The 24,634-nt window shown below is 43.4% G+C and overlaps 1 protein-coding gene and 1 long non-coding RNA gene across 4 annotated transcripts in view; one reads left to right on the top strand and one right to left on the bottom strand.

The window, feature by feature from the left end:
- Positions 1 to 213: 213 nt before the first annotated feature.
- LOC148684802 (uncharacterized) lies at positions 214 to 23,018 on the bottom strand. Of its 2 annotated transcripts, none has more exons than XR_015951425.1 (3): positions 22,929 to 23,018; positions 1,497 to 1,627; positions 214 to 870 (listed from the first exon to the last, which is right to left on the bottom strand). It is a non-coding gene; the product is annotated as an uncharacterized LOC148684802 (long non-coding RNA). The 2 variants fall into 2 exon arrangements; XR_015951424.1 differs by having other exon boundaries at positions 22,871 to 22,979.
- MBP (myelin basic protein) overlaps positions 21,669 to 24,634 on the top strand; it is a 97,441-nt gene continuing 94,475 nt past the window's right edge. The window contains exon 1 of one of the 2 annotated variants that reach the window (XM_035124388.3): positions 21,669 to 22,357. The gene's annotated coding sequence lies outside the window, so the exon portion shown is untranslated. The remainder of the gene's footprint in view (positions 22,358 to 24,634) is intronic. The other variant, XM_035124387.3, reaches the window with a different exon arrangement.

The following is a 24,634-nucleotide window of genomic DNA, read 5'->3' on the forward strand; positions in this document are numbered from 1 at the left end:
GAAATAAACAACTATCTGACTTTTAGAAGACATCTGAAGGCAACCCTATATTGGGAAATTTTTAATGTCTAATGTTTTACAATTTTTAATGTGCTGTAAGCCACCCAGAGCCAGATGGGCAGGGAATAATAATAATGATAACAACAACAACATATTTCCTAAAATGTTTGGTACTTCTTGATTCTATCTTTAAAAACCTCAACAACCTCAAAGTGGGTTACAAAAAGAATAAAACAAATTATGAGAAACAAAAAACTGCATGTTACGGATGTTTTCATCGTTGCTGTTATTTTATTTTATTTTTATTTTTTATCATAATCTTTATTGGTTTTCACTTATAAACATACTTTAGTACAATTTCTCTTTATATTTTACATTTTACTTTGCTCCTAAGAGCTGACTTCCTTCCTCTTTCTTCTGTCTTCTTTATATCTTTTCCTTTTTCTGCACATTGTCTTCCTTCGTTCATTATTGTTTAACTCTTTTCATATGTTATTAATTTGACATCAAATATCTATAATATAACCATCTTTTGTACCATCGAATTTATGTTATCCGATATATATATGTTCTTTTGTCACTGTCAATTATGGTATGTAATAAACACTTTGTTGTTGTTCTTTATAACATTAACATTTTTAACTCTAGCTATGAGGTTTAATTCATACTGCTGATTTTATTACTTTCGACACAATTTATCTATATAGTCTGAAAACTTTTCCAATTCTTTTCAAAAAGTTTCATTGCCCTGCTGCCTGATTTTTACTGTTAACTTAGCTATTTCCATATATCCTATCATTTTGTGTCACCACTCCTCCACCGTTGGGATTTGCTTCTGTTTCCATGTCTGGGCTAACATAATTCTCGCACCTGTTGTGGCATAAAGAAATAATTTTTGGTCATTTTTCACAATGTCTCCTCCCACCAACCCCAACAACAATGACAACAACAACAACAACAACAACAATTTCATAAAATGTTTGGTACTTATTGATTCTATTTTTAAAAACCTCAACAGCCTCAAAGTGGGTTACAAAAATAATAAAACAAATTATGAGAAACAAAACTGCATGTTACGGATCTTTTCATCGTTGCTGTTTTTTATTTTAATGGCTGTATATTTATTGTGTGAACTGCTTTGAGACTGATAAGTTATAAATGAAAACTGTCATATACTTTGTAAATGAATGGATGTGTGTCTAATTTTTAAGTCAAAGTGGGACGTACAGGGGATGGGGCATAATTCCCCTGTCCCTTCTCAACATGCCTTCTGGGCTTTGTCCCTTCAGGCATTTTTCTCCCAATCTAGCTCTAATATTGGAAGTGAGAGGAAATTGGGGGGGGGTGAGGTGGAGGTAACTGCCTGAAACAAAGGATATGGGGCAACAAGGTGTGGATGAGGAGAGCTCATCTCTCCTTGCCCATCTCTCCCTCTCCCTCTCCCTCCCTCCCTCTCTCTCTCTCTCTCTCTCTTAAACTGGCAATCAAACCCTCACCTTCTTCCTTATGGGAATTTCCAGACTGCTGCTAGCTTTAGGTGAGGTTCATTTGCATAGCTGCAAATTTAGCTTGTGCAATTATAGTTGGTGGACAGGTCTTCTGGGGCAAACTTGCATCGCCAAAAGATCTGTGTGTGATAAGGAAAGTAATGGAGAAACTCAATGGAAAATGTGGAGTAACACTTGCTTTGCTGCAACATCATTTAAGGACTTGCCCACATTTTGCAGTTGAGATGAGGTCCCATTTTAGGCTTTTGCATAGACCATTAGAAAACAGCCTGTATGACTTGCCTTTGTCAAACGGCAGGCATCTTACACCACTCTGAAGTCTTTCATTCTCTGAGGCATTTTTTTAATTTATTATTTCCTGTCAATTGGAGGAGAGCACAGCTATCGATTTTGCTATTGTGGCTGTTTCAAAAGACAAAATATATAGAGGTAAATGGTTTAGCTTCTATTTAAATTCAGCGCTGGCTAGTTTTCTGAGAATCAGAATGACAGTACCTTCAAACGCTGTGCAAAGCTTCACGCATACCGGAAATTAATTTGCTATCAGATTAATGGCTTTGACCAAAAGGTTAAGCCTTCCTACAGCTTAGCAAAAGCAATTTTGAAGTGAGTTGTGGCAACTTCCAGATGAATTCCAGATGGACAAGACAACAAAACCTTAACAGTTTAGCAGTCAGCAACCCCTGTGCAAAGCCTGAATACAGAAGTAAGAGAAGAGGTGAGAATAAAGACGGGGCCCTATCGTGAGACAGAATGAGGTCACCACCTGGAATAGCTGATTTGGGGGTGTCATGAAAAGACAGCATATTTCTCCGCTAGTCAATTGTTGTCATTGTATTCTTGTCACCAGAGGGTGGAAGAGGCATATAATATATGGTACCCGGTACTGTAGTTGTAAAGCAGGGGTCGGCAAGGTTTACCTCGCCTGGGCCAGTTCACTCCCGTGGAGATCACTCCGTGGACTGGATCGCGTCTGCGCAGATGCGATTTTTGGCGTCTACGTAGACATTATTTTTGGCATCTGCGTGAAAGCAAGTCCCCACGCCTGGTTTAGCTAGTGCGCGGGGACTCACTGAGCAGGCGGCTTGGTTTGGGGGCAGTTCGGAGGCCATTTAAACAACCCCCATGGGCCGCAGGTTGCCGACCCCTGTTGTAAAGTAAGTGCAGTTACAGTTAATGTCACTAGTTGGTGCTAGTGATAACAGAGCCACATAAGGTGCACCAAACCAAGGCACTGGGTCTTTGATACTCAGAAATCTCCCGGTGTGCGCATCCTCCCCCTTACACAGCACTCACAACAGAGCATTACAAGGCATGTGTGGGGATTTTTTAATTTTTTATTTGCCTCATAGTCAGAATAATTTGGCTGGTCTTGGGTACTTTGTCCATTGATGGGGAAAGGCATCATTTGCTGCCTCGGGCAGCATAGATGAAGATATTGAGACAGCCTTCAGTTGTTTTATGTCAGGGGAAAACCTGCTCACATATTGGGGGAAATAGTATTGCATGAGCTGGCCAGCTTTCACGTGGCTTAACCCCTTCATCTGAGCCATTTCCCCCATGAAATTCGCCCCCACCTCACCCCCGCAAGCTGCTATTTTATCCTGCAACAGAAAGTTTAGGAGCTTCACAGTGCCACAGAGTCTCTCTCTCTCTCTCTCTCTCTCTCTCTCTCTCCAGTTTTTAAAGGTAAAGGTAAAGGGACCCCTGACCATTAGGTCCAGTCGTGACCGACTCTGGGGTTGCGCGCTCATCTTGCATTATTGGCCGAGGGAGCCGGCGTATAGCTTCCAGGTCATGTGGCCAGCATGACAAAGCCGCTTCTGGCAAACCAGAGCAGCACATGGAAATGCCGTTTACCTTCCTGCTGTAGCGGTTCCTATTTATCTACTTGCATTTTGACGTGCTTTTGAACTGCTAGGTTGGCAGGAGCTGGGACCAAGCAACGGGAGCTCACCCCGTCACAGGGATTCAAACCGCCGACCTTCTGATCAGCAAGCCCTAGGCTCAGTGGTTTAACCACAGCGCCACCTGGGTCCCTCCTCTCCAGTTTTTACAAACTTTAAAAATGCTGCTTCTCTCCCTCATCTAATTTATTTGTTAGGAACACTGCTGTGGATAGTAACCGACCTTGCAAAACAGTTACTTCAGGGAGTAATGAGGGGGGGGGGAATGCACAATGATTAATAAAAACAATTTTTAAAAGTTCACATTAGAACATCCTTATGATGCTCTTCAACTTTTTAAAATGAAATCTGCACTAACGGTTCCCTGTTCTATAATAATGCAGAGCTTCTTTAGTTGGAACGAATACATTATCCCACAGAGTCACCAGAGGGCATCAATTATTTGTGCAAACTGCATTATTGAGACAGAAGTGCTTGTTGTGCCTGTGTTTATATACTAAAACAATCTTCTACTGGATGAAGTTCCAGTAAGTCAGAAAGTAATCTGGAAGTGCACCCAGCATAATTATATTAATAATAATAGCAATTAATTAATAAATAAACAGATAATTGAGCGATAATTCCATAGGCTTCTGAAGAGCTATCTTCAAATACACATATACTTTCAAAAAAATACTTCACTGCATTGTTTTCTGATTCAGTTTGGTGCCATGCAGAAGTTCTGCACAACAGCTACCCTCACCCCCAACCACCATGGGAAATGACCTAGAATTGTGAAAGTTGTAGTCTGATGATATCTGGAGAACACTAGGGTGATCTAATGTCACCCACAGGTTATGAGTAAGAGCGACCCAGTGACATTTCTTGAAAACTCTTGATTTTACAGCTCTTCTACACCAATCTCCCTGCCCCTGGAAAACAACAACAACTAGGTTTCCTTTAAGAAATGGCATCAGGGTTTGATGAATGTACACCATTGTTAGTTTTCTAATTAAGAAACCAATCCATCCACCACCCCAGGAAGTTTCTAATAAACTGTGTTTCCCTATAACTCAGTTTGAAATCCATTACACAGAGACCTTCTTGCCTTATTAGATGCCTCTTGTTATCTTGTTTATTTTATATGGGGCTAATTTTATTCACTGTTTGCTTGGTCTGTTTGCTGCCAAAGAGGTAATGCAGACCGGGGTGAGGGTTGGGGGTTATGTGCTGGCGATATTTTGCTCTTGAATTATTGAAGTGTCCTTAAATAATTTAATAAACCTCAGCAGGTTATTATTCTGTTGATTGACAGGGCTCACTTTGCCTCTAAGGACCTCTGTAGCCCTGGAGGGCCAGGCGAACCACTCAAGACACGGCTAAAGAGATGAAGCATGCAGGAGGAGAAAGGGATGCATTGATATGGTGATCTCTGCTACAGAAATGCAGCCCGGTGTGACCTTTCTAGCTGCATGACCATTTACAGGGAAATAATAATATTACTTTGCCCATCTGGCCCCAGCCCAACCTCTGGGCAGCTTCCAGCACATATAAACACATAATAATTCTAATTGTCCCACAAGCTTACCCATAAGATCTAAGTGGTGTGATTTTGAGTGTGCTTTTGGAAGATGCAAAGTAGAGGATCGGCCCTGCTGACTTCTTCCAGTTCCAACCATGCTAAAAGTTTGGACATGCAAAAAAAAACAATGGTGGAAACAGAAGCCTTGTAAGAATGGGATGGAGAGTTGAGTATCTGGGACTGGCCTTCTTACGTACTGCAGGGAACAGGTCACTAGTCAGTCAAGGCCTAAGGAGATACTTCAAAGGGAAAGTAATAGGATGACGTGGACCTAAATATCAACATCATCAAATATCAATATGGTTAAATCCTGCTGCCTGTGCTAATTTTGGACTGAGCAGGATTTTACCCTCTGTTCACCAGCTGATAAGTGCAGGGGGACAGGATCCTGCTACTTTAGTGTTAACAGATGAGCAGTGTGCCTGTGTTAAATCCCTGTGGGGAACTGGCAGGCCCAGTCAACACAGAATTCAACCTTGCTTTCCACCCATCAGCTGACATCACCTGCCCATCTGAGTGATACCAGCTGATTGACAGGTGGGTGTGGTTTTGATAAAATGGCCCTATGGGCCAAAATGGACCCCATTGGCAGGCCAAAAGTGATTGAGGGGCAGAGGTTCCCCACCCCTGCTTTAAAACATAGACATTTTATTGATTGCACGTATTAATAATCACTCCATGTGCAAGGCACTCAAGGTTCCTATATTATACAGTGCTAATTTCTGCTTTCTGGCCAAATGAGGATTCACAAATAGGCAACATAAATTGTGAGATGGAATTTCAAACCAATAATCTACACTGCCCTCTGAGAACTTTTCTTAAAATTGCATCTTGATGCAAATACAACTGAAGAATATATACAAAAATTAATCATCCTCCAGCTTTGAGGCATAAAAAAAACACTATGTGCTAACTTTTGGATAGATAGCCTTATCATGCTGCCCTGTAAATTTATTACAGAATAAACTGAAAATGGTATATTCATGATTAACTACACATCACCTCTGTATAGGCTTTGCAAAACATACCCATACAGATGATAAAATGCTAGCAGTAAAACGTAGATAGCTTATCAAGGATCTAGAGGTTCTTTAGCTGAAGGCACTAGTAAAATATAAAATATGATCTGTTGTTCCCATCATCCTAAATAAAAACATATCTTTATTCATGCATTCATTCAGTTGCTATCTCACCTTTCATTGGCATAAAATATATCCAACCAATTAAAAGGAAACAGAAGTATTTCACAATGTAGAATAGAAACACAACTAAAATTCTTAAAAATAATCATGCAGTTCTACCATTGTTTTATCCATTTAATGTTGACCTCACAACACCAGAGCTCTCTCCCCACCTACCCAGCTGCATTCTCAAAGGCCTGTGCACAGATGTGAGGCTTTAGATGGCGTTGGAAAGTAAGCAATGTAAGTACTGTAAGCAAAGTAATCCAGGTATTCCTTGAAATGGGGAGCCTCCTTGGCACAGTTTTGGTCCAATCGTGTTCAACAACAGCAGCAGTAACAAGTAAATGCCTCTTCCCTGCATTGCGCAGGCTGCTCAGGTGTACAGCCTTCATGCTGGAACATCAGAAGTGGTGGTCTTAATGTAGTACCATGCCCGGCCTCTTGGTGGCACCAATGTAATACCACAGTATGAGAAACAAAATGTTCTCATATGACCAAAGCACTGTTTTATCAGAATTGAACACAGTAATATCCTCATACTTGTTATTCATATATGGGAGACCCAGTCTTTTACTATCTATTTACATTTTCTAGTCAGGCATTTGGCCCGATCATTTTCAGGGAGGCTGGCACAAAACACATTGAAGATAAAAGTTTCATGTGCATGAAATGCTATGTTTGTATGCATTGAAAACTTATGCGGAAGTTTGCGTTAGAAATGAGGTTTCTCTCTAGCTAATGTGGCAACATGACGCACCCAAAAAACCAAAGCAATGATTACTCTCATGCAAGGAGAACTCAGGGTCTAAGTTAGTCCTTGGAGACAGCAGCTGTAGAAGCTCAGCTCAGCGATCCTGAACAATCAAGATCAGGCATCCCCAAACTTTGGCCCTCCAGATGTTTTGGACTACAATTCCAATCCCCCTACCACTGGTCCTGCTAGCTAGGGATCATGGGAGTTGTAGGCCAAAACATCTGGAGGGCCGCAGTTTGGGGTTGCCTGATCAAGATGCTCACATAGGATCTCATTCCCTGGGAACAGAGATAGAGAAAATCATTCAGAAAATCTCAGAACAGTAGATGCAGAAATATACAGTACAATGCAGAAATATGCAGCTGTCCCATACAGGGATCAAACCTGCAAGCCTGGCATTGTCAGCACCACACTCTAACCAACTGAGCTATCCAGGGTTACTGAACTATACTAAGTACTAAAAGAAGATGGGACCACATTGCTTAATAAAGCTACATTTGTTGCTTGCCTTTTCTAAGAGCAATGTGTTACAATTAAGCATTGCAAAATACAAAGTAACTGTTTTAAGACTGTTTCCAGTAAAGCTTTGAAACACTTTCTTGCAGTGAAATGCATTCATTTCTACTCTGCGCAAGGTCCAGATCAGGGATTCTGCTTGTAGCGACTCTCCCTCCCTGCGAGAAGTGAGGTTACAGGGAATGAGGCAGAGGGCCTTATCAGTAGTGGCGCCTGCCCTGTGGAATGCCCTCCTATCAGATGTCAAAAAAATAAATAACTACCTGACTTTTAGAAGATATCTGAAGGCAACCCTGTCTAGGGAAGTTTTTAATGTTTGATGTTTCATTGTGTTTTTAATATTCTGTTGGGAGCCGCCCAAAGTGGCTGGGGAAACCCAGCCAGATGGATGGGGTATCAAATAAGAATAAGAATAATTACAGGTTGAGGGGAGGTGGGACATGCCTATTGAATGCAGAGGACACACACCAAGCCCCTTATACACATTTAGCTCTTCTGTGATCAGGCTGAATGCCTGAATTGTGAATCCTGTGTTCTGTGGCCTGTATTTCTGAAATCTTTAGCCTTCACTAAAAGTCAAGGAAAAAGCTGCCCTCTTTCCGGTACTTTCCAGCTACATGTTAGCAGTGATGCAACTGAAAAGAGTGGTGAGCTTTGTGTACAAATTTGTCCAGTTTGCAATCCTCGGCTGCTGTACGATGAATTGAGCCACTTTTGCCAGGATGCCCAGCGTTTAGCAGAGAAGACACCCAACCCCAGCTGATCTGCAGGCATCTATGTTGAAGATCTTTATCTGCTTACCCCTGACAAAACTCTCATTGATTCCTGTGGCGCTATGTGAAATATAAACTCAGCCGTTTTGTAGGTACATGCACAGAGGCTCTTTAAAGCTAATAGCTCTTTACTCTTGCTGTCACTTTTCTTGACTGCTGTGTTATTTACAAGCTCACACCACCCTTCTCTCTAAGAAGTTTCTTTGCTATGTAGATCAAACAAGATTGGGGCACTCACACTTTCAGGGGCTCAGAGGAATTTTGAAAATGTGTTTTCAACACCATGACAGAATATGCGCAGCCACAAAATGTGTTACTGCAACAAAACACTCATTTCCCTAAAGGCAAATGGATACCTTTACAAGTAAAAAAGTTACTTTAGAGACTGAGAACAAGGCTTCAATCCTAGGCACACAGAGCCTAGGGCCTGCCGATCAGAAGGTCGGCAGTTCAAATCCCCGCCACGGGGTGAGCTCCCGTTGTTCAGTCCCAGCTCCTGCCCACCTAGCAGTTTGAAAGCACATCAAAGTGCAAGTAGATAAATAGGTACCACTCTGGCGGGAAGGTAAATGGTGTTTCCATGCGCTGCTCTGGTTCGCCTTATGGAGCTCTCATTATGACCTACCAATCAGCAAAGCCTTATCGGATGTTACTGTTTTCTTTATTTCCATCCTTGTCAGAGGGCAACCATTTCAGAACTTCCAAAATGGATTTCCCTACACTGCAGAGAGAAGTGAGCAGGTGGGGGGCAGGGGGAAGGAAAACTCAGTGGAATTTACTTTTGAGTTTACTTCTGATTTACTTCATAGGCTTGCTCTGAATATCCTTTCCAACTCTTCCCCCAGCCCCATGCACACTTACAGACTTCATATTTTGAAGAGAAAAAAACCACCTTGACCACCCTGGTTTCCCATCCTCCTATCATTCCCTTCCTTCCCCCCACCCCCACCCCACCCCTGCCTGCTCACTTCTCTCTGCAGTGTAGGGAAATCCATTTTGGAAATTCTGAAATGGTTGCCCTCTGACAAGGATGGGAATAAAGAAAACAGAAACATCCGATAAGGCTTTGCTGATTGGTAGGTCACAATGAGAGCTCCATGAGCCCTGGGGACCCTCAGGTCTCATGGTGCCTGCAGGCTGACTGCCCTTTATTGTTTGTTGAAAGTTTTTCTTTGTGATTGTTCTCTCCTGACCAAACCTAAAACCCATCCTCTTGTTCTTGGGTCTCAGGGGAAGGGGAAGGATTGAATTTTCCACAGGAGCCAATATGATAAGTCAAAAGAGGCCATGTTCACACAACAACATTGTAAGCCAGAAGAGCATTCTCAGAATACAACAAAGCTTTTAAGTACCAAGCCCATTCTGCATCAAACCTCAGGGAATTTTCTTCGCACTGCAATTTAGAATGAACTTCTCTTTATGATGTGTCTCTTGACAGAAAAATAGCAATGAAGATTTAGGCTAATAAAGACATTTTTGTTTAAGAAGCCTCCCCCCCCCAAGTATAACCCAGGCATTTTATGGAATATTAACTGTACAGACAATTGGTCCATTTAGCTCAGTATTGTCTGCACTGACTGACAACAGTTCTCTGTGGGGGCCTCTCCCAGACATGTCTGGGGATTCTGGTATCTGACTACAGGCAAGGATTCTTCAGGAGCAAATATCTCCTTGGGATTAAAACTCCCCTCTCAGGGATACTGAGGTATTGATAGGAGTCGGCAGCAATTGTGATTTGTGTTATGTATTCAGAGTGTTATGTAATCAGTGGTCTGTTTTTGCCTGAGCTCGAGCCAGGACTAAGGATTCTGAGCTCCTGTGTTCTGATTCGATACATGATATCCAATCACAGAACATTTCAGTATTTGGGCCTCTGCATTGACCCTTAAACTCTGAGTCATGATTGGCAGCTTGGAAGTTTATACAGCCAATCACATTGGGAGTGGGAGTGGCCCAGGCCTTCAGAAACGTATATAAGCAGTTGCTTTGCCGCTGTTATTCAGTTATGTAGTTCAATAAATGTTCTTGCTGTTATCACTATGTCTTGGCTTGAGGGAACCCACCTACACTTCAGTTTGGTTCCAGCAGCTCCAACTCAAAACCCCAGTGCTGCGATCAAAGAGTTGCTGATATAATGTCTATGTATTAGCATGATCCCTTGCCTGCTATTGAATCACCTGCTCTGATCTTGTCTCTCACCTGTCCCTTTTTGGGATCTCTTCTAGCTTGGAGCCTGGCCTGGGACTGCTCTGACTTTCCCCTAAGCCTTTGCGGTGGACTCTTAACTACAGACTGGCCCATGTTCTGGTTGCTACTTCATTGATGTTGCTGCGGGCAAGTCTCCTGTTTACTGAAGAGCCCAGCGAAAACAGGACACTTAGCCATAGTACCCAAAACCTTCTGCATCCAAAGCAGATGTTCTACCACTGAGCTAAATTGCTTCCCCAAGGGCAAAGAGAGTTTGTTTCTTTGTGTTTTTTCTTGATGCCATGCTTCGGAAGCGTCTGTGTGATGGTTTATAGATCTGCAAAATAAACTAATGGGAGGTATGAGAATGGGGAGGGACCTGTCCATCTCTTCTGAGTAGAGGAAAGAAAGAGAAGGACACACACACACCCCCGCAAAAAGGACATATTTCTCAATGTTTTTTATATGAAAGGTGCATTTGATAACTCTTTTATGTGCTTAAAGTCTCCTGGGTGCCAAGCAATTGTAATTTCCTTTCGTGCAAAGCTGCTACCATCCTGTGATTTTATTTGAAAGGAGAGAAAAAAATGAAGAGCAGAAGAAGATGATCGGGAAGACTCCTATCAAGCCCAGAAGGCAGGAGCTGTCCAGTGATGGAGGCATATTATGGTGTATATTAGCTGTAACAGCTTTCTGTGTGGCTTCCACTGAGCCAGAGTTCTCTCTGGGCAATCAAGTTATGTCACCCTTCACCTTTCTTGTCCCTTCTGCAGTTGGCCAGAATGCAATACTGGCTATTGTATTTCCAATAAAAAATAATTCTAAAGAGAAATCATCTCAAAGGTTGAGGATATGGAACCTTCTTTAAAAGGGGAGGGGAAATCACAATGTGTGCAGTGATGAAGCAGGAAATTTTGTACCACATTAGCCTTTCTATGGTTTTTAATGCAAACATGTGATCAATGTAGAATATGAAATGCTAGAATGACATTATGGTTGCTCTGGGCTTCCATTTTAAAGTTCCACCCCTGCTGCATATACATTTTATAAAGAAAATTCAGTTTAAAAATCATTGCTTCCTGGTGGTTAGTTGTTTGTATGGAGTCTGGAGTGCAGTCTATTCACAGTGATTAAGATTTTTTTTCCTTTTTTTTACTATTGCTATTTAATTATTAAGACTCTGTAGATGTTCCTTGTAAAATTGACACCAAGATGGATGAATATAAACAAACCCAGCCACATTTTTATTTGGCATGGCTCCTTTGCCTTTAGCACTATGATTGAGACATGCAAAATTCAGCAGACAAAAGGCAGCACTGAATTTATTTTGTCTGTCACGCAGCAGCTGCATAAAATAAATTATTTTCCATCTAGAATATAAAAGTCACCTTTCAAGAGTTGTTGGAGGTGCATATAAAATGTTATATGTTTCACAATTTAAAGCTAACATACGTATTGTTTAATCTCTTCTGCAAAAAAACTAAAAATACTGCATACGGGGGGGATAAAATTAAAATAATAATGAAAACATTTGTGGTAGAGTTACAAAAAGAAAGGGATGCAAATAAACTGCTAGAGAGAGAACAAAAAAAAAGAAAGATAAGAGATCAAAGGGCTGGGGGTGAATTCATTGGCAGAAAATCTATTAAAAATTGAGCAGCAGCTTGAAGCAATAAAAACTCAGAAACCACAAGAAAAAGAAAGCAAAATCACAGGAGCAACATACTCTAATTAAAGAACTGAAAACTAAGAATGGAAAAATGGAGGCTGGTGTGGAGAAGAGCAGAGACACTCTACAGAAATTAGGAAATTGGTTGGAAAAAGCTGACCCATAATCACAGATTGTCTAGGTTCAAACATTTTAACTGTGATTAAGTAAAAATGGAAGCAAAAGATGCACTGGAGCAGCAGCCCAGGAACTCTTTTCATGAGATTCTAAACCATAGCTTGATGCCGCATCTCAAGACAGCCATGGAGGGGTTTATGCAGGGGAAGGCATGAAAGGGAGCACCAATATGCCAAGGAAAAAACTGCACTTCTAACAAACCATACATCAAAAAGGTATACAGTATATTTAAGGCACCACATCAGTCTGCCAAGCAAATTGTTGTGATATAAGTGTACTAGCCACTGAGTCAGAATGGCTATTTTTTGTTATTTTCATTTTCCAGCTTTGGGACATTCAGACTAACTTTAGCTATATATCGTATTTCGTTTTGAGCAACTGTGTTTTGAAGTGTCATACAATAATGGATGCACACAACAGCCCAATAATTCCAGATGATTTGTGCTGCTGGATGGCAAGCATTTTGTATAGATGTACTCTGACTGGCTGTCACTCACCTCCTTCCCTGTCTCTTCTACACATTCTTTACTGGCGCAGAAAGGCAGGTGTGCTCAAGTAGTTAAGAGTGTTATCAAATCAAATACCTTTATTGGCATCACCATACTGTATAAAACATTTCAGGTCACTGGGATAATTAAAAGGACAAGGGAGAAGCTGTTGAGGGTCATAAGGTCACACTGTGATTGTGTGTAGATTTTCACCCTTTCTGTTCCCCAAAAGGATGGTTCATTGGGAACCCTTTCGGGTAAAATTGTGGTTAAAAAGGAAGCTACTAAAGCAGTGATATCTTTGTCCCGATCTGCCAGGAGAAACCTCATTTGGCTTCTTTTCGGAGTTATACGCCAGAGGTCCAACATTTCGCTCAGCATCAGTTGGCGAGGTCTACTGTGCAGAGAGCAATCTAAGAGAATGTGGTCCATTGAATTAGGTACTCCTTGGTTGCAGGCACACAAACGGGCTTGATATGGAATATGTGAGAATCTACCTTTGGTCACTGCAGAGGGGAAGGCATTTAATCTTGTGAGCATAAAGGCTCTTCAATGGGAAGGGAGTAGTAGATCCTTTAGAAGATATTTCTCTCATCCCTCACAACAGAATGTTACTGTCTAGATATTATATCTGTCTCTCTTTCACCACTATTCACAGTGATGTTGCATAGGAATGCAACTTCCTCTACTTCCCTCACCACATGTAGAAGGGAATGTCTGAACCAGAGGACACCACATTTATGTGAATGCAGGTGATTTCTTTACCCTGGATAATGAATGGCATCAACTATCCTGACCTGAACCATTTGAAACCAGCTACAGAAAAATTCTGGCAACTTCACAAAACTACTAACTGAATAAACTTGTAGCACCACACAAAATCTGATTGGCTGGTATAGCTACATGGGTAGACCAAGTGATACTAAGCCAACCTAGAAAAGGAACTGATAGGAAAAACAAGATAAATTTAATGAAAAATTGGTTCTCAGGAGGGTGGAATTACATAGAAAAAGTTTAACAAGTTCAAGAGGATGACTTCAGAATTGAAAGAACCCCTTCTGAACCTTGGGTTAGATGAGTAACAATTTCCAGTGTGCGTTGTTGTTATAGTAGAGTTTGAGAGTAAATTATCAACCCACATATAATGACTTGAAGCTATTTTATTTTGCCTTTTGTTTTTCTTACACTGTTTTCTCATAGGATGAAAGCAAATCGCACACTGTCCATACCTAGCTTTTACTTAAATGACATCTTATTTTAAGGAACTTGATGAGCAGGTACTGACTTTCCATGGCTTCCTCAAGTGTTTTGGTGTCTGTCAGGGCTGAACCCTGTGATCAGTGGCAGTGCCATGAATCGTTGCAGATATTCATCCTGAAGGTCAAAGCAGGGTGTTAGCAGCCCGAGATAAGCAGTTGTGCTTTAGTCTCTGCCTCTGTTTTCTAGAACTGTATTTAGACTGTATTGTGCTTTAACAGGTAAGCACAAGCTCACACTCAGTGACCCGGATCTGCAATTTTAGTGGATCCGGGAGCATTTGTGCATTGCAAACATGAGCCCTGCAGAATGCAGGTTTGGAAAGAGGTAGACTGGGTGAGTCTGGCCAAAACACAACTAGGGCAATCAGCTTTGACAGTGCCAACCACTTAACACCACTTAACATGAGAGGAATCAGAATCCTAGGCCCCTTCCCATCTTGGGATTCCTGCTCTGCTTCTCTCTACCATGGCCACATAACCCGGAAAGCTGTCTGTGTACAAATGCCGGCTTCCTCGGCCTGAAAGTGAGGTGAGCACCGCAACCCCATAGTCATCTCTGACTGGACTTAACCATCCAGGGGTCCTTTACCTTACCTTCTATCTACCAGTACAAATCCATCTAACAATAACCTTTTCCAGCCCACGTTATCAGCTTCTCCTCAAGAATATCATGGGGTACCTTGTCAAAAGTCTTACCGACACCAAGATACACTATATCCACAGCATTCCCCTTACAGGAATGTACTTAAAGGAAAGCATAGTCAATGACAACTTTCGAGAATTGTGAGCACCCAGGGAGGCTGTAGAGTGCAGAGCACTGGAGAGATTTGAAGGATGAAAGGAAGGACATTCACAACCCTCTTCATTGAAAGTAAGGTAAGCACAACAAAAACCTGTGTGAATTTCACTGGCATTTCTCCTCTACTTTGCTAATTTTTGAATCCAATTTCTTGTTCTTGTTAGTTGATGGAGAATGGTTGGGGAGGAATTGCAGGAGAAATTTTCATCACAGCTATTCCACAGGGAGCAGTGATTGCCAGATCCACTTGAGTAATGCAATTGTCTGTTTCGAATAGCTCACATCACGTTCCACCCAAACATTATTTCTGAATTGTTATGTAAATGTAATAACATCAAGCAATTTATCTGTCATATCACAATCCTCACTGACCCAGTCCCTTTCCACTCCCTTCTTCCTGTTGAATGCTGGGAGAGATTGCTAAGGCCATATATTGTTCTGATGATAAATACTGTATGACATACCCCGATGCAGGAAATGAGTGGACTAATATTGAAATTAGAATGAAAAGGAGCAGGAGAGAGAAAAGGTGGTTGGGACTAATGATGGAGATTGCCAACAGGATCTCACAGCAATCAGGTTCCAGATTGTCAAAGGTACGGTATGTAAACAGTTCTCAGAACAAAGATAAACTACCGTATGTTAGGACTTCTCCACATATGGGAAACTGACAGTATCTGCCATCTTGTTGATATATAAAGTACAATTTACATATTGATTACCTCCCAGCTGCTTTCTCTCCCTGAACCAACAGCCCCACCTGGCAAACCAACATCTCTTTTTTCAATTCTAATGAAGGGTTGCTGTTTAGCTGAAGGAACTAAATTCTTGCTTATTTTTGGCTCCTTATCTCAATCTCTCCTTCTGTCTCAGGGCATCCTGGTGGCGGGGGGGGGGGTGTCCAGGAGCTAAGGAGAGGGGGGTGAGGACAAACCCAGCCTCAAAATGGACTACCTTCGACTCGCAACACCCGCAGGATCCACTTGTGGCAGAAGGGGACTTGTGGGGGGAGGGAGGGAAGGTGGACAGAATTTTTTTTATGTCTTGTCTTTTTGTGTTATCATATAAAACTAATAAAAATTATTTTTAAAAAATTATTGCTTATTTTTATTTAGTTGTTTATTCAAAAGAGAAGAACCATCTGTGTTAGATTTTACACAGGTTTTATTTGAAGCATGTATAACTTGGCTTTCGTATATAGTTCAAGGTGGCTTACAAGAATATTAGAAACAACCAGTCTTGTAAAGTACAACAAAGACGTAAGCCAATGGGTCTTACTCCTGCATAAACACATGTACGATTGCTCTGTTAAGCCCCTATGGGGCACCCATCAGCTGCACAGGTGTGACTTGGTGTAGGCAGTTTTCTATCACCCTATGTTCCCATCAGACCCAGCAGTATTGGCCAATGAGAGATATAGTTCAGCAGCATCTGGAGGCGCCAGGGTTCCCCACCCTGCTGTATACATTTTTTCCCCTTATAGGGGCAAGAATGAGGTTTTGGCTAGGGGAACATATCAGAGTATACAGAACATAGGGCTGATATCAGAGTATACAAGTATGAGCAGAACACAAGCTTGCAAAATGTTTGATCAGTGTAAAGAAAGGCCTGCCAGTTTAGTCGTAAAACTCCACATACATAAAGTCTCGGTGACTTGTAGTCATTTATCAGGGTAGGCAAACTGTTTGTTTACATGCTTTGGTATTTTGCTGTAAACAGCAGGACCATGAAATGTAGTTAAGCTAAGGAGGCTGCTTTTCTGGCTTTCTTTACGTGACCTTCAAATGACATTACAGTGGTACCTTAATTCTCAAACGCCAAAAACCCAGAAGTCAGTGTTCCAGTTTCCAAATGTTTTTCGGAAGCCGAACATCCGATGGGGCTGTTGGCTATTGTTTCTGGGGCACCTGCGTCTTGGTTTTCAAACATTTTGGAAGTCAAACAGACTTCTGGAACGGATAAAGTTTGTCGCTTTTGTTTTTGCTACTTATTTTGCATTTTTGTTTTTGAGGCTTTTTTGGTTAATTTGTTTTTGTGACTGTGTGGAACCCAGTTCAGCTACTGATTGATTGATTGATTGTGTGACTGCGGAAATGGATAAAAGTTCCCCATTCAAACAATGACTATCATGAGTGCAGGTAAGAAAAAAAATAATTTTAATTTTTATCATCTATATACTGTCTTATTTATTTTATAGTATAGTGCATTGATTATTGCTTTCATTTTATGGATCAACGGTCTCGTTAGATAGTAAAATTCATGTTACATTTCGATATTAGGGTTGTTTTTAAAAGTCTGGACAGATTAATTGTTTTGCCTTACTTTCTATGGGAAAGCGCATCTTGGTTCTGGAATGGACTTCTGGAACGGATTAAGTTTGAGAACCAAGGTACCACTGTAAATGAAAACATATGGAAAGCCCAGCTGAATCGCCCCAATGGTCCATCAAGTTCATCAGCCTGTTCTCACAGTCCCCAATCAGATGCCCAGTAGAAGCTTGCAAGCAGAAACTTTCTCAGGCTGAGAAAGTTCCCTCACCCGTGACTAATTGGTTTATAGCACAAAAATTAAGCTCTTTCCATTCAGAATCATTCATGCTCATCCTCAACATACCGCTTTCAATCTAGATTGATTCTGGATCCTGCCACCCACATGCATATCATGACTTGATATGCATTTGAAAACCCTCCCCTTGGTTAGGTTATCCACGCCTTTTTTTTCCTTTTTCTTTTTTTCCTTGCACATGATCCAGGTGAATGAAGGATATGATTGTGATTTTGGTATGCGCCCACCATGCATCATTGGGCAGGTGTGGATTCATGCGATTGCCTACATGTATTTTCAAGTGGGTGTAGTAATGCCGGATCAATCTGCAGTGAGCTTTTGTTTTTGGAATGAAATCATATTCTCAATAAGTGCTTTTCAGCGGTAATAAATCTAAATTGTGGGTGGACTATGTAGGGGGGAAACATGCACTCTCCATTGTTTCTAGAATAAAATTTGTGTACACAGCCTGTCAGATATCACCCTTGGTCTTTAAGGATTTCCCCCCTTTTTTTAACAGTAACACACACACACACACACACACACACACACACACACAAACCACATTTTTGCTGGCAGTGAGCGATGTAGTCAGGATCACAGGATCCAGGAATGAAGATTTCAATCTCAAAAACAGAGCTTACATCTCTATTTTAGATTTTCAATACTTGGTAGGAAAACAACAAAGAGCAAAAGGCTTTTTGAAATGTTTGGTGCTTTCATCTTCCAAATCTCAACACCTTCTTTCAAGAGTGGAAGCTTTGGGGACTTTTTTTTGCTCCTCTCCTTTTTTCTGGAAAACATCAATGGGAGCATAAAAAGAAGTCTGTGATCACAAAGAAATCACATCCCAATGTTTTCACCTCAGTTTACTTCCACATAATATGTTTGTGATCCAACTACAATTACTACAAGTCTCACAGGAAAAGGTGCAATACTTTTTTTTAACTCCAAGTTCTTGGTCTGAACAAATGCAATACTTCTGTCCATATATTTTGCCATTGCTGATGCAGTTACCATTCCTGGAAAACTCTTTAGCTGAGTTTGCTCCAATAAATTAACATTAGGGAGATTATATTGTTCAACCTGATCAAACATATCTGCTTTTAAGAAGGAGTTGGCACCCTGGAAATAAATTGAGCCAGCGGCATTCTGAAAAGAATTCACAACCCCATCAAAATCCTACAATTCCTTGGAGAAGCCATTCAGTTAACTGTTGCTGTGATATATTAATGGAAAGCTGAACTGAAAGGAGGGTGAAGAATTATGATACAGTACTTTTCTGAGTTTCCCCCCACAACAAACAAAACTTCTGTTTCTCTAGATTCTTTCTAAGCCCAGGAAATAAAATCCTTCTTTTTATTATAGTGTTGAAAGATCCTCCCCCAAATTTTAATTATCTTTCCCTAAAGGGATAAAAAAATCCAATATATATTAGGTACCTTAGGGTACCCCAGTTTGTAGTCATTTCTAAGACTGGGTATATTTGTAGGGATCATTTGTTTGAAGGCATTTCATTGTTTGAATGAAACTAAGGCTGCATTTGGGTGTTGCTCTCTCCATGAGCAGGTGCTCCTGTGCTTTCTTCCGGGTTTCACTCCTGCACTGACATGCACACCTGGCTCCAACTCCAGGTTGTATTTTTGCCCCGGCCTTGTGCTTCAAGCAGCCTTAAACCCTTTAATCAGATGCCCAGCATATTTGCTCATTAAAACATTTGTTCAGTGTGAGTTGTGGTGAGCCTGAAGCATTGGTCTAGGACGGTGAAGGAAGGGATTGCCACAAGGGTTAGCCAATGAGCATCCTGCACAGTTAGGCGTGGGAGGTGGGAGAGAGGTGGCTTCCTGATTATTACAATGACTCTTCAACTTCGCACAACTGGTCCATTGCTCAAGCCTAAGTCCTTGCATTGACTGGACAGTTACTTAGCATGCCATTGGATGCAAGCCAATATACAAAAATACAGCAGAGACTACTAGTCCTATCCACCAAATGCAAAAGCATGCATTTACAGCTAGCAGTAGCCCTCTCAATTTTGCTGCTGTTGATTGATTAAGGTGGAGAGGAAGCAAACAAGTTGTGCATCCCAAAGTCAAGCCGCGTCACTCAACCTAGAATCATATGAACTGGATGATCATAGAGTTGGTCCCTTCCAACTCAAGGATTTCTATGATCCTCACCTGCCTAGTAGGGGCATCATCCCAACCAATGACTCATTGCCAGTTCACCCATGAACTCCCTGGTTTAGTCAACCTCATCCACCCCACCACTGATTTTAGACAATCATTCATGGAAATACCATCCCTTGATCTAGCTAAAATAAGGAATAGAGCCTGATGCCATCACCATTCACCCTCTCAAAATAGGCAATATGCAGACATGAGTGGTTTATCTCCACTGTAGGTTTATTAACACCTTTACTGTGCAGTTTTGCTTTGTTTTGAAAGTGCAAAAGCAAAAGGAGAAGGGGAAATATTCCTGTGTGTTCAGTCCTTTGGATCAAGATACATACTAGTGAAGAACAGGGCACAGATGGCGTTTTTGAGTCATTAAAATAGCAACATGCAGTTTTGCAAGCAACAGGAAGGATGCAGAGGAAATGGCACTGGTGTGTGTGTGTGCCAGATGCATTGAGCACAGATAGCTTCTGAGCCTCCTCCTTTGAAGAATTGCTAAAACCAGCACAGCAGACATTCTGCAATATACAGTGTTTGAGTATTAGGAATAAATTCTGCATTCTGTATGTGTATGGATGAAATTGGGGTGTGTGTGTGGGAAGAGCACTGGAATAGGGAGCTTGGGGATATTGTAGAATCCATGGGTTGTGGTCAATAAAATTATACTCTTGAGAAGACCCAATAAAAGTAATAGATGTAAGTTAGTCATGTCCATCAATCTCAATAGGTCTACTTTGATTAGTTCGCTACAACCTAATGTGTCTTTTGGAGCAGGATTGGCCACACATTTGGTTGGAGTCTTTTAAGTCAGGGGTGTGGAACCTTTGGCCATCCAGACACTGGAGGACTACAACCTCCTCCACTCCTGCCTGCAGACTGGGGCTGATGTGAACTGGATTCCATCAACCTCTAGAGCAGTGTTTCCCAACCAGTGTGCCTCCAGATGTTTTGGGACTACAACTCCCATCATTGCTGACCACTGGTCTTGCTAGCTAGGGATGATGGGAGTTGTAGTCCCAAAACATCTGGAGGCACACTGGTTGGGAAACACTGCTCTAGAGGACCACAAATTGCCCACCCCTGATTTAGGTGGACTCAGACCAGGAAGAAAGCCCAAGGAGATCATGGATGGTTTGTCAGGGTCATTTCGAGTCATTCAAGGGAAGGCAAAACGGTTCAGCAGTAGTAGTTCTGACTCCAGTTCTGCTATACTTTCTGGATACAACAATTTCTGTTCCTCTGGTATCTTGCCAACCTTTTTTGCAGACCTTAACTGAACTGATTCACAAACTACAGGCTCAAACCCACTATCCTGAGATTAAGAGTCTCACACTCTACCCACTGAGCAGGTCTTAAGTGAGGCTAGGTGAGCAATCAAGCAAAAACAACTCTCTGTTTCTCAGTCCTTGCTACAGAGAGAAGAGACACCCACTGCCTCCTCTCGTTTCCCCCTCCATGTAGCACTATGGGAAGGGCTGGATTCCTTGGCTGAAATCTCAACCAAAATACAATCCAGGAGAAGCAGTTCAGCAGCAGAGATGTGCTTTGCATGTTAGTTTGATCCCCAGTGTCTCCAGGTAAGACTGGGAGAAAGCCTTGCCCAACATACTGGAGAGCAACTGTAGAGGGAGAGGGGCTGCTCCTTTCATGACCCACCCTTCTCGCCTTGCAGAGAGAGAGAGAGAGAGGGAGAGAGAGAGCTGCTCACAACATAGAATTGTCGAGTTGGAAGGGACCCCAAGGGTCCAACCCCATGCAATCCCCCATGGGTCCAATCCTCTATACCACGGTGCCCAGAAAGTAACTTGAAGTAGGACAAGGCACTCCCTTGCTTCGCCCAACTTTTAGGCTCCAAACCCGGAAGCGGCAGAACTCAGAGCAGGAGGCACCATGGGGTGGGGTTGCAGGGACTTCCTGGGGGGGGGGTCCCTCAACCCCCCCAATCCTTTCCAGCCCCTGCTGCAGCGCAGGGGGAGGATTCAGCTTTGTTCCTTCCGTTCACCCGCTGCTTTCCCTTCCAAATAAACGTGCCAGTGTAACGTGTAGCTCGACTCCAAAGGGGGCGGGCAGGGGGAGTGCCCAACCTTTCCTCTGCCCCCGGGAAGTCCCGATCCAGCGCAGAGGGTGCCTTCTCCTCCTCCCTCCCCCGCGCCCCTCCCCGCCGTGTTGACATTCGCGCGCCTCACTCCGTCCTTCCTGGTTCGGGAGGCAGGCGCAAGAGCCCCACCCCTCGGCGCTCGCCAGCTCCGCGCGCGTCCTTGCCTGGGCGAAGGTGCTTCTTGGACGGGAGTCTGCGGCGATCAAAGACCCCGGCGGCTGGCAGAAGGAGGAGGAGGAGGTGGAGTGGGAGGCTGACCCCGAACTCGTGGGAGGAGGAGAGAGAGAGAGAGAGAAGGCGGTTGGGCAACTACCCCAAGCTGGCGCACGCGGGCGCCCCTTTGGAACTGCCCACCTGAGCGCACAGGACAGAAGCGGCGATTTGATTCGCGCCAGGCCACGTTTGCTGCGGAGGGAGGAGGAGAGCGGCGCCTTCCAGCCTCGTCTCGCTTCGTGACAGCGCCGACCGAGCTCGGGAGGGAGCAGATCCGAGGGGGATCTCCCCCACCCAGCCACCCCCTCGCCGCCCGCCCTCCTCCTGTCGTGGCAGCTGACGAGCCGACTCGCCCTGACCTGCGGGGTCCCCCACGCCGCCTTCCCTCTTCCCCTCCGCCACTCCAAGTGGCCTTCCTCGCGTGGGTAGAGGAAGGGGGTCTCCTCCGTGTCTCCGCCCGCCCGATCCCCCTCTCCGGGGGGGTGGATGCTGCAGACCCCTGGGAGCCTGCGAGGCCAGAACGAGCGACAGAGGACACCTGGGGTGCGTTATTGGGGCGCGAGCTGCGCCTTCTTTTGTACTCTTTTATGCATTTGTTTGTGTCGCTGTGTGTGTGTGGGTTTGTGTGTGTGTGTGTGTGTGTGAGAGAGAGAGAGAGAGAGAGAGAGAGAGAGAGAGAGAAAAGGGTGGCGCGGCTGCTGCTTGACGATAGCCACAATCTGTCTCACGTCTGTCTGGCGGCGCTGCGCCCAAGACGCGGCGCGGATCAGCCCTATCGTGTAGTATTTGTTTGTGTGTCTCTGTGTTGTGTTCGCCGGGGGCTGTAGGGGAATTGCTGGCTGGATCCCAGGCAAGGGAGAAGGCGGACTTGTTGTCCCTATCGCTGTTCTGGCCTGAGGCTGATAAATAAATAAATAAATTCAGGTTACCACCAGCCTTAAGGGGCGCAAGCTGGTGACACACGCCCAGCCCTTCCCTAATCTTTCTCTCCACTAAGGTAGTCGACTAAAGCTTCCACAGCGGTAGCCGCCAGAGTCGGGGAGGGGGGGGACGTACCGTATTGTGCGCGCCCTTTGTGCCACATCTGGCGTTATGGCATGCATTTCCCGCTCACCTGAGAAGGAGGGACGAGGCCTCCCGCAACGGGCCTGGACTGTGGCTGATGAAATGGGAGAGTAAACCTGCATGTATTGCTCCACGCTGCCTTGCGATGTTGCATAAGTGGGCGGGTTGTAAATATTTTTATGAATAACAAAATTAATAAATAGTGTAACATGCCGGGGCATGAGCTGGAGAGGAAGTGTTGCAGGAAGGCAATAACCGGTTTGCAGCACAGAAGTGTAGTTTTTCTCAGTCTAGAATCCTCAACACGCTGCTTTCAATCTAGATCCCTTCTAGACTTGATACACGTTTGAAACTTATTACCAAACTTAAAACCATGGAGAGACCTGGTCTGAATACAGACATTGGATTCTTATCTCATTATATATGATAAAGCTATTTTTAGCCATCTCACACCTTGCTTTTTCCTGTAAGACCAATTGCAGTTGTTAACAGTCATCAACAGGTTGACCACACCTATCAGCCAATCACCCATTCCCACCACCCTTCTGAGTAATGCCCCTCTCCACCCTCTCACTATATATGTGGATCTGGTGACTTCTGTTTCAGCATATCTGAAGACGTGTGCATGCACATGAAAGCTCATACCAATGACAAACTTAGTTGGTCTCTAAGGTGCTACTGGAAGGATTTTTTTTTTTATTTTGTTTCGTACATAGAAAAAGGCAAGGACTCTGGCTCAATTGATCCTAGAACAAAATGTTGTGTGTACACAGCCTAATATTGCAGAGGGAATATATATGAATGGTTGCAAGAGAAAGTGGGGTGAGCTGGGAGGCCCTCATCTCTTGTTGTTGCTGGTTATGCTGCTTTGAGAGTTTTGTATACTTAAGTGAGATGAAAATTGTCTAGCCAGCCTATGTGGTACTCTTCCCGATACAATATAATAATTGTCGGAGAATAACAATTAGAAGAGATTGTGTTGCTTCAGGGACTACTCATAGGATAATGAACATGAAACTGTTGCCCTGAGGAGGTTCAGAGGAACTCGGAGTGTGCATACTCCTCAGTCAAGCTAAGTTGGTCCAATAGGAGAAGATAATCAACTGTGACATATAATCAAATGACAGAGGAGGGAGTTCACCTCTTTTGGCAGTGGACCTTCTGGTTTATAAACTTGTTTGGAGTCTGTCCTGGTCATTGACTGAATGCAGGGCCGGCTCTAGGTAGAGTCCCAGTGGCGCGGGGCACTAGGGCGCCGGGCCGGTAGGCAGGGCGCTGCGCGGCAAAGCCGTGCGGAAGCCATGCTGTGCCCTGCGAGGGCGCCGGAGCGATCTCCGTCCCTCAGTGCCAGGGCACGCGACCTGCTCGAGACTGCCCTGACTGAATGGGAGACCATCTGGGAATCCTGTTCTAGACTGCCTGGAATTCCAGGATGGAAGACGCCAAACAGAGGTCTGCTGGATCAGACTAGAGGCCTGCCTAAGCCAGCATTGTGTTTCCCACAGTCACCTGCACAGGTGCGAAGCCCACAAGCAGGAGATAAACAATAGGCATCTCCTGCTGCTGTTTCAGGACAATTTGTGGTATTCAGAGGTATGTTGCCTCAGATCCTTAAGGTACTATACAGTATATAGCCATCACGACTGGTAGCAACGGGTAGGCTAAGCCCTGCATGAATTTGTTAATCCCTTTTAAAAACAGCCCAAATTTGTGGCCTATACCACTTCTTGAGGTACCAAACTGCATAGTTCAATT

This window comes from Zootoca vivipara, chromosome 8 (assembly GCF_965207765.1).
Source record: "Zootoca vivipara chromosome 8, rZooViv2.hap1.1, whole genome shotgun sequence".
NCBI classification, from domain to species: Eukaryota; Metazoa; Chordata; class Lepidosauria; order Squamata; family Lacertidae; genus Zootoca; species Zootoca vivipara.